The following is an 11,632-nucleotide window of genomic DNA, read 5'->3' as shown; positions in this document are numbered from 1 at the left end:
TCTTTTTGAAGTAGCCTATTAATGTATTGCACTTCAGTTCACACTCAGTAACTGCATTGATTTAATCTAACCACGAGGGGGCAACAGACAAAAATAATTGATATGCACTGACGTTTAAAAAGTGATACACAACGCACAATTTGCACTTTTATTAATTTCTTTATGCAGTGTTATAAATAAACGCATATGTGCTCAATAGTTTGAAATATGCTTAAATGTGTTTAATCCTCTACCTTTGTTGTTACCTAGAAGCAGGATTTAATTATAAATGGAAAAGCATTCCGTCAAATATTTATCTAAATCCACATTTCTCTTAATCTTAAAAACATTTTGGCCCAGAGGCTCATATGCTTAGATTATTGACAAATATAAACGTTTAACATACGATTATATAAAATTAAGAATGAATACAATGTTTCATTTGTTTAAAATTCTAAATCAATTAGAATTGGATTAGAGCATACACAGTTTGAAGGCCACATGTGTTTTTTATTTTTACCAAAAATAACGGACACAACAAGGATCATTGAATGTTTGTACTTGCACATTCCTGTAGCTCAGCAGAAGCAAACTGATGTCATGGGTTTGATTGCCAAGAAATGCAGACACTGGTAAAAATGTAAAGCACACGATGAAAACCTCAACGAATACGTATATATTAGTAAATGAGCACTAGAGCATTTAAAATATACTCATAACAATCCTGAGCCATCCAGAAAAAAACACGCATAGGTCCTATATGCAAAAAAGCTCAGAGGTGTATATCCGAATGTATGGAAAGAATCTAAAATTATACCATTAGTGAAAATGGGAAAAGCAGATATTTCAGGATCTAATTGCAGGCCTATCAGTATTCTTTCTATTCTGAGCAAGCTTTGCAGAAAATCATGTTATGTTGCTGGGTGTTATGCTGGAAAATACTTTGTCCTGGTCCAAACATATGGATCAAATAGTAAATACCATGGGGAAAGGCATAGTTGTGGCTAGAAAATGTTCCTTATTCACTTTGAAAAATGTGGCACAGTCATTAGTTTTATCGCATCTTGAGTATTGCCCTCTGTTATGGTCAAGCTCATCAACGAAACAACTAAAAAAAACTTCAGATGGCTCAGAACAGAGCAGCTAGGTTTGTGCTTCATTGTCCTTTCCGGACCCATGTTAGTGACATGCATAAGAAGTAAATATGGGTGCCGGTTAAGGTTAAACTACACTTACGACTGTTGGTTTATTTTCATAAAGTATAAAAGCATCACACTCCATGTTTCTTCTTCTTTTGCAAACTAACTGGCTGAAAAGGAGTGTACTGTATCGTGGTTCCGTTGCTTGGAATAGTGTCCCAATAAATATTAGAAAAAACACTTTTTAGATATACTTATTAATAGGTAGGTACAAATTTATGTGGTGCTATTGATGATATGTTTAAACGTATTGTTTTTTGTTAACTTTAAGTTTAGATGGGTTTTTTCTATATTATAAATGTTTATTTCTGTCTGGCTGTGGACCCCAGGAAGACTAGCAGCCACTCTGTGTAAGCTAATGGGGATACAAATAAACAATATAAAACAGCCGGCAGCCACTCTGTGTAAGCTAATGTGGATAAAAATAAAAATAAACAATATAAAACAGCCTGCAGCCAGATGATAAGTGTAAAAACACCCTCTCATGCAGTAGGGTCGTAAACAGGTTTAAAAATCACAATGCCAAATCACATAAGTGTGCTCTATGTACCCTGACCTCAATGAGAGGGTTGACCATACAGCGGCCCATCTTCACCACAGGATGTAACCCCTCTATCTCCTGAATAACTCATTCATTCATATGTTAAACAGCCAACAATAAACAATTTACCGCCCCGTCCCCTGTCTCTCAAAGAACAACATCTGTTGTTCCCATCTGAGAAAATAAGTAGGTTGTGCAAAAAAAATCTATACATATTAATCACGCTGATGTCAAAGAGCCACAGTGAACTAATCATGATCTCTACCTTTACATCAATGGTGGATAAACAGTGGTCAATCCTTACATCATATAATTTAACTCACTTGAAACCATCTATGAATGTACCTAGACACATTCGTACGAATCGCAATACATGTTTTGCACATCAGAGGCCGCTGTGTTTACTGCAAACAAGGAAAAGGTGGATATGCTGATATATCTTTAAAACAAAATCCAAGTTAGGAAAAGCACAGACAAAGCCTGACTTTGTTTATATTGAAGAGACTTTTGTATTAACCATTTTTTGTTTCATTTGGAATTTGTATGGAAATTACAATTTAGTGTGGTTATTTGACACAAGAGATGTTTATTTTACATAGAAAATGTGCAGCATTTGAGAGATAATAAAAGGGAATCATATTGCATCGTGTGCTGATAAATTTCATCATTATCAAGTTATATAGAACTGACCGAAACACTGTGGACAATTTGGTTAAACCCGGAGGCCTAGTGTCTCAGATATTACTGTTACGGCAGACCACCAACAAACAACTTTCTAGACGGTAAAATGCAGTGCGTCTCTTTCTGTTGGTTCAGATAGCTTCTGTACTTTAGTGTTTGTGTATATGTGTTTGTTTTATAGAGGAGATTTAGGTTGTCTGCTGAACATTGTTGTGCTGTCAATGGATTAAGGCCAAAACCCAAGAGAAGGGTGAATGCAACAGACAGAAAAGCAAAGAAAAGGATGTCGCTTTTAGACTAAAATGTTTATGTAGCTGCAAGAATCGGTGCACTACTATCTACATACATGATCATACAAAGTTTATCCCGAAAAATGAAACATTATAAAAATATAAAGTGATTTGATTTAGAAAACGTATTAAATCACATTTTTAAATGAAATATGACATTCAATTTTGCATTCACTTTGGAGCTGTCAGGGACTGTCGGTCTCAGTCACCATTCACTTTGACTGTTTTTCCACACAATGAAAGTGAATAGAAACTCTGGGTAATCAGATTTGTGTACATTCCATAACAGTACACATCATAAGGGTGTAAAACACATTTTTTTCGATGAACTACCCCTTTAACACGCTTTAGGTTCTGTATCTATTAGTGTTGTATTATTATAAAGCTATTCTCTATCAAGTGTCTGTTAAACTGAAATGCTATTATGATGGCCAAATCTGTAGTGTTAAGCAGAGTTATTGTGGGTGAATCCATTTTAAACAGGATCTGTGTTTTTGAGTTGTTAATCTCACCCATGTAATCCTCTTCTTCTCAATCTTTCTATTATTCTTGTTCTACTATATGTTCCTTGACTTTTCCCTCATTCCTCCTTCTCAAATTTGTACTTTATTCCTTTCATGTATTGCTTGACCCCTATAGATTACATACCATTGCATGTTTCTCTTTCTTTTATAGTTCAATTATAGTTCAATTCTTCATTATCAAAAACAGATTTTGCAAAACAAAGTGACGTGTCAAAACAGAGACTAAAAGGGACTAAACCATTTCTTTGAGGAGATGCCAAAAAGAAAAAAAGAAGTTCTACACAGCTGAGAATATATATACACATCATTTATATTTATAAGCACAAGGGCTGAAGCTAGTATGGAAAAAGTATGCGGTACATGTGATAAGTTAGTTTGGTTTTAATAAAATGTAGTCATGGTGGGATGAATTAAAATCACAATTCAAACCAGAGCTTTTCTTATATAAGAGGGAATATCTATGACGACATTGATAGGTTGAACACCGCCTCCATAGAAAAATATCAACGACTGCTTTTCTAGCCCCGCCCACTGATTCGCACATGACAGAACGGAAGTACCACAAGTGGCGCGGAACCAGAAAGATATAGCAAGCAATAAACAAACATAAGATGGCTAAACAAAAAGATACTTAGATATTGTGCCACCCCTGGTTGTGGACATATACAGTCACTGCATAACCTTCCTTCGGTTCAGATATTAGGAATGCGGGGTTAAAGCTTATTTTTAAAGACGTTCCAGCTCATGCGTAAAAAAAAATTGAGCTTTTGTCCGATTCATTTCTCAGAGGATTCCGTCGTGAACAAGGCACAGGTCGACACTGAATTTGTGGAGAGTTTAAAAGCAGTGCCATTCCTACCAGATCCAATATTGAAGGCACAGCACATTTATGTGAGTAAATCATTAATGTATTCTGCGTAAAATGCTTTATTAGAGATCACTTGATGTGCCCTGAGCACGATTTGCACGAGATTAGTATTACCTGGGGACCTCTAGTCATTTGTATTAATTGCAGAGGTTGTCTGTGATCTTAAGCCCGTGGGAATCGGGAGTTTTATCCAGCATTTGCAAATAATGGAGGTTATTTTGAAGTGTTTTGGTATTATTTTGGGTGCTGGGTGATATCCATAAATAACTGTGAGTATCACATTTGTTTATTCATTTTGGAAACTCTCGTAACATTTGAGACCCGCGATCAAAGTGATCTTTTGTCCGGTTCAGGATCACTGGTCTCAAATGCTGACAGCTACATATATAGGTCATATATCTTTAAACACAAACAAAATGGCTATACAAACTATACGCAAAGCCTTGCCATCACATCCGGGAAATAAGTCAGTAAATTGGAGTAATACCTGAGTAGAAAATAGCCTATGTTTTTGGATGTGAAATTTGAGCGAACGTCATAAGTAGACCTCATATAACAGTATATAACAATAAACAAGGCCAGTTTATCAGACCTTTAAAGTGCACAGTTCACAAACTCAAATGCACCCGGCCCTTTAAGAGATTTTATATCATATTGACAATTTTTCCTCATACATCACAAGCAACAACAAAAAAACATACCTGACCAAAGACAGATGCCACAATAGGTCTAAGTTTCCTGCGCTCTATCTCACATTTGAAGGGTTCTTCTTCAGGTTCAGTGGGTGAGTTCAGGCTGAGGCTCTTGGTCTTTGGTGGCCGTTTGAAGCTGCCACCTGAAGAGGTGCTCCATCTTCTCAACTTCTCAATCTTCTTCCTAAAAGACCCCTACGTTTAGAGGAAGGAGATGTCTCCTTTTAGTCAGCAATGAAGGCCTAAATATATTAACAAATTACAGCATAACACATCTTAAATGTATTTGCTGTGGCAGAAGATAAAAAGAGCATTAAATCTGTTACTGTCATTTATTGACATTTGCAAATTGACAGAAATTGTTCCCAATCATTTCTGACATCTATCTCTTTTCTTCTCTTTCAAAAAATTAGTCTTTTTGATGTCCTTATTTTGTTCCAATTGCTTCCATTGTTTCACTCATCTGTAAGTCGCTTTGGATAAAACCGTCTGCTTAATGACTAAATGTAAATGCAAACAATAACATTAAGATACCGCAAGAGAGGTTAAACTGCACGGCTTCCGAAAGACTCTCGCGGTACTTTGATGTCACACGCAGATGAGTCTTCGTCAACGCAACACAAACTTTTTTAATCAAAGGAATGATGATTATTACTGAATACCTGTTTTTTTTTCTAATAACGTACATTGATTACACTTATTGTGTTATATGTCACACTATACGTTCTCAACCTATGCTCAACCACACAGCTCACATAGCCTACCTTTTTGACAATCTTGTCCTCCGGGATCTCAATAGTTTCCATGCTGCTTGCTCCCATTGACATTTTCTTCTGAGATGAGCATTAATCCTATTCTTTCACTCTGTTCACCGTTTCCTCTGCTCAGATTCTGTTGCAGAAATGTATTCTCCATCTCCTGCACATCACTTGCCCCTCCTCTCCCCATCCTCTCTCTCTCTCTCTCTCTCTCTCTCTCTCTCTCTCTATCATGGTCTTTATCACTTTCATTCACTCTCAATCTGTTTGTTTTTAATATTGTCTCTTCATCTCTCTCTCTCTCTCTCTCTCTCTCTCATTCATACGCTTTCTTTCTCGCTCATCCGCTTTAAAGATACTGTGGTCAAATTAAGCTCTTATTAATAACCATAAATATAAGAAAACATACACCTTGTCCATTGTCTATTATTATTCACATTAACAGTATTTTTGTCTTGTTTGGAGGCAATTTCTTGTATTTCACATTGACTGTATTTGTCTCACTTTATATGTATGTGCTAAACGTGCATTCACTAGAGATCAGGAAAATGGTTCATTTTGTCCATTGTTTGCATCTGATTTAATCTTTTATCCTGTCTCCTGTGCTCTCTCTCAAAATCCTCTTACATGTTCATATTCTTGTCTATAATCTTTTATCTCTTCTGGCTTCCATTTCAAGAAGCTCATGCTGAAATATGAAAATTTTCTTCCAAAAAATCCATAGTTTTGCTTTAAGACATTTATTAACCACTTGGAGTTACAGAAATTTATTTTATGAAGGATGAATTGACTTTTTGGAATTTCATAAGATTAGTATAGCTTATATATAAAGCATTCAAGTGTATCATTAAAAGAAAACTTTTGATCTTTGTCTTTTTATTACAGTTAAGCATACGTGTCATGTCCACGACTCATGCTACTTTCTGTGAATGACGAAGTTAATGCCATGTGATCTGACATCAGCAATTTATATAAGAGTACAATAAACATCTGAGCTTTTGTACCGAGGTGAAGATTTCGGCTTGCACTGACTGAAACGGCACACATCAACCACTCATACACAATAATATTATGTAAGACCAGAAGTGGAGTATGTGGGCATCCAAGGAAGTGCATTAAGCTGGTTCAGATCCTATCTTAGCAATAGAACATTTTCAGTGGGTATTGGCCAAGCTGTCTCATCTGTAGCCCGTCTTACCTCAGGAGTTCCTCAGGGCTCCATTTTAGCTCCCTTACTGTTTTCACTTTACATGCTACTATTAGGGTCATTTTTTAGGAAGCATGGAGTATCTTTTAATTTTTATGCGGATGACACTCAAATCTATTTTCCCTTAAAACACAACGACAAGAAGGCTATAGAAACATTTTTTGCATGCTTAGCAGATGTAAGTAGAAGAATGCAGCCCCGCCTCCCCCACCTCCCAGCAGCCCCCGGAGCCCGTTCCAGACTGTCCAGTGTCCAGTCCGATGCAGCCGGTGCCACAGTCGATGTGTCAGCCGGTCTTCCAGTCGGTGTCCCGGCCAGCCTTCCAGCCGGCGCAACAGACAGTGTTTCAGCCGGCCTTCCAGCCAGTGCCACAGTTGGTGTCTCAGCCGGCGTCTCAGCCAGCAGTTCCCCCTTTTGCCATGGGACACATGTTTCCCCCACCTATTGCTCCAGGGACTTTCCTGTCAAGGCCACCCAGTCTCCATGCTCTCGAGCGCACCCTAGGACAAGGACTGCTTCATCTTGTCCTAGCCCCTCTGGACTTCCGCCCTTGGACTCATGTGTTAAAAATCTTGAAAACTTAGCTGTACTCTCTGCTCTCAAGCCATGCCCACTTTTGCCTTAAAAAATAAAATACATTTCAACCAAAAAACATTATATACAGCCACTCTCAAATTATTGACACATAAATAATGAAACCTACAGTATATAATGTTAATGATATTAAAATGAAATGCAAAAAATTACAAAGATAATTTACTGCATGCAAAACCAGATACGTAGGCTTAGGCTATGCCGTTGCAGCAGGGGCTTGACATAACATCACTGCTACTGGGAGGGGTGCAATCTTGTGCTTTGTGATACGGAACTGATTGTATGGATCAAATATTTAGGGAACGATTGCCTACTCTTCATCATTTGGTTTATCTTTGTGCTCTGACTGGCTGCAAGCTGCTAGTGATGCACACACAGTGTTAATACCACTGAAAGCATCTGTTTCGTACAATTACAACAGAGCTCACTCTTTTACAGCTTAAAACATGAACGTTCCATCTGTCCATTCAGCTCCGCCTGTTCACCAGCTTGCTGTTTTTTTCTCACAATAACTCTTTCTAGCTGCTGATAAAAACTGGGTCAGCTCACAGATACAGTGGGAGTTTTGTCCAGTAACGTGCAAAGTTCTGAGACCAAATTAAAGATGACGGATTTCCTTAATCATTCTTAAATAATATGGATCATCAGGTTTTGCAAAAATCAAAACAAGCCATCAGCACTATATATCAAAGTAACTAGTTATACGAAATGCATGTTGTTCTGAAATTCATAACCAAATATTGACAGTAGTGTTTCTTATAATAATGTTTATTAAAGTTATTACACTTAAAGAATGTACAGCTTTGTATTTTTCTCAGTTTGCTTAAAATCTTAAATTGTTTTAAGAAATATTGTTTGCATAGCACCATATGTCTTTTTCACAAAAATCTGTAAAGATAACAATGTTATATGTGTTTGTGATTAAGTGTTGAGATAATCTGTGCAGTAATGTTGTATATGTAAGTGCAGTTGGGGGTTGATCTGAGTGCTGTGAGAAAGCGGAGGCAGGAATATGGGCCATGTTGGTCTGTGATTGAGGGATTTTGTTTTTAATTTATTGTTTTTTTTCACCAGCAAGGACACACTCTCTTTAATACTGTCAACAACCTCAGAGGTAATCCAGCATGACTATGGTTTAAACCTGTAGATGAAAGAAATGGGATATAGGCTACAGAATGGCCATTCCTTTGGTGGGTGGAACCCAATTCCCATCAGAAATGTTCATCAGTTCTAACGCTAAAAATACATAACAGGGGGTTTCATTTGATTGTACGTATAATGTTACACTTAAAGGTCAAGTGTATGAAATAAAACTGCATCTAGCAGTGAGGTTTGCAAATTGCAACCAATGGCTCACTACCAACCCTCCAGATTTGATGTTAACCGCTTAGGTCTGTTGAATTTCAATTACACTAATACACTAATGAAATGTCTTAGTCTCTTAATTGTGTTAGTCTGTCTTTGAGGATCGTCTGTTTCTATGATGTCTCGGTTTAGTCTTTTGCAAAACACATCCCTGAACCCAAGACCATCGTAATACCATCATCCTGAGGTATGTTGAAATATAGTTTTTTGCTGAGTCAGAGAAAACATTTATTATTGTCTGCATTGTCTGTTTCTATTTCAATGGAAGCAGGGACACAAATACACTCTTAAAAAAGCTTAAAATGTTCCTTACAGCGCTGCCATAGAAGAACCATTTGAGGCTCCATAAAGAACCTGTCATGGTTCCGCCTCACCATGTCAGGTATTTCTTGGTCTTGAGGTGGAATCAGACAGGATCCCTTGGTTTATGTTGGAGAGAGACTATTTTGGCACCAATTGGTTGCCATACTCTCTCTCCGGGCTTGTCATTGTTCCTGCCCTCCTGTTTCCTAGTTAGTGTTAATTGGTTTATCCCCTGCACCTGTCCCCTCTTGATTTGGTTCCCTTTATATTGACCTTGTGTCTCTTGTCTTGTGCTGGTTTATTGTTTGTGTCATCTGTGGTGTGTCATCTGTGACCCATGTTCATGACCGAACCATTCAGCAGAAGGTTCTTTAAAGAAACATCTCTTTCTCATATTTTGTGAAACAGAAATGTTTTTGGGATGTCAAAAGTTCTTCATGGAGCCATTTATGCAAATAACGTTTATTTTAGGGCATCCTAAAGCACCTTTATTTTTAAGAGTGTGTAGTAGATCAGAAATTCGATTTTGGGAAGTACACCTTGGAAAGTGTCACCAGTCTTTTATCAAACCTCATATTACTCAGAAGAACATAAATGTTGGTGTTATTATCCAGTAAATATTTTTCATGTTTTAAAAAGCTTTCATGTTGTAGGGGGCTTGAGTATGTCAGTTCCCGTCCTAACCAAAACACGTACTTAGAAAACGCTGACAAAATTGTGGAGAGTTGTAGAGAGCGAATATTTTGAGAAAAATGGAAAGAGATATGTAGGTTAAAGTCAAATGATGTAATAAGGGATGAACTCATAACATTTTTAATAACATTTTTTCAGATACCCACATTTGTCATTTGCTAGCGTTTGACATTGAAATATGTTTTAATCAGAGATCAGTCATCATTTTGTTTATAAAATTACAACCTTTTGTCTCCAGACCAATATAAAAAGCTTTATCTACTTTCAGATTATATTATAAATTTATGCAAATTTAACAAATTGTCGTCTCTGATTTGCTAAATAGGACTATATTCGCTACTGCCATAGTTTGACTAAACTCCCCATTACATTCATTACCTTTATATAGATTACGCCATTCCTGTCAAATGGTTTGCCAGTTGATGTGGTTTAATTGGGATTATAGGCTGTAATTAAAAACGCTAACAACCGTTTGTGCATGACAATTTTATTCATGAAAACACTTCAATAGCCTACTCTGAGTGTATTAAACCAGAGTATTTTATTTGTAAAATTAATACTGTAAACGTAAAAATGTATATTTCGATGTGAAATTAAACTGCGAAAAGAAAAGCTTTTTGCATAGCAATAGGATCCATATTTGTCTGTGCTGCGGTGCGGTGCCATCGGAATGTGAAAATACTCATCCTTCAGGTCTATCGTGATGAACCACTGATGCATTGTAATTGCCTGGAGGACATCTGTTATGCTTAACATGTGGAATGGTAGAACTTTCAGGAACTGATTTTGACCCCGAAGATCAAAGATTGCTCGTACATTTCCATCTTTCTTTGTCGCTCTAGTGCCAATGCACTGCTAGGGTCTTTCACCGTAGTCATCTTGACCCCGGTGAAGGCAGGGGCCCGCCGTCGGAATTGCAGACTGTATCCTTGACAGTGTTTTTATGACCCATGGGTCTGAGGTGGTCTCCGTCCAGGAATTGAGCTGCTAGATACATCCGACGGCTGGCCCCCGTACCTGTGTCTCTGCGAACCTGGATTTTACTTCCTTGGGGGGGGGGGGGGCGATGACCTTAACCCCTAACGCTCGAAGCGTGGGTTGTTGGATGTCCTCAAGCTCTGGAATACTGAGCAGGCCTGTCCCATTGCCCTGGTTGGTTTCTATAAGTGGCCCCAGACTGTACTACCGGTTGTGCCCATGAAGTGTACCTCCAAGTAACTCCTAATCTAGGCTGAGGTGGAGGGGCTGCTCTTAAGTACGCTAGCTCCTGCCTGGTTTTATTGATCTGCACATTATGTTCGAGAGTTTCCCGTGCTGCCGACCCAAACAGTTGTCCAGTTGTTGGAGGTCTCGAAGTGTCCTCCTAAACACTTTGAATAACAGAGAATGCGCTAGCCACATCTGGTGCCGCGCTTGAGTGTGCATAGACATAAGTATACCCAATTCTCTTGACATGAAGGCAAATGCCTGTAGCGAAGCATCACTTAAGTTTAGCAGTGAAGAATCACCCCCAATAGCCTGGAGCGATTGAGCGATTGAGAAAGCGCCAGCATGAGATGGCACTATACCCATGCGTGCTGCCGAATTATATGCATGAACAAGATGATCATCTGTCATTCTGCACTGTGGTTCTGGGCATCGGGCATTAGATCTCCAGGTCTCCTCTGGTGAGAGAATGAATGAGGCCATAAACTGCTCTACTTGAGGCATTTGTCCCAGTCCATAAACCTTTGCATCCTGCATTGTAGCAAAAGTCCTATTTGCACTGGTGTGGTGAGTTAACAATTTGGGGTTAGCCCAACATTTGTGAGGTTCTGCCACATAGTCTTTAGATCAGGGGTGTCCAAAGTTAGTCCTGGAGGTCCTGTGTCCTGCAAAGTTTAGCTTCAACCCTAATCAAACATACTTGAACATCTAATCAAGGTCTCACAAAGCAGA

The sequence above is a fragment of the Triplophysa dalaica genome, chromosome 2 (genome assembly GCF_015846415.1).
Source record: "Triplophysa dalaica isolate WHDGS20190420 chromosome 2, ASM1584641v1, whole genome shotgun sequence".
NCBI classification, from domain to species: domain Eukaryota; kingdom Metazoa; phylum Chordata; class Actinopteri; order Cypriniformes; family Nemacheilidae; genus Triplophysa; species Triplophysa dalaica.
Note: the sequence above shows the minus strand (reverse complement) of the source record.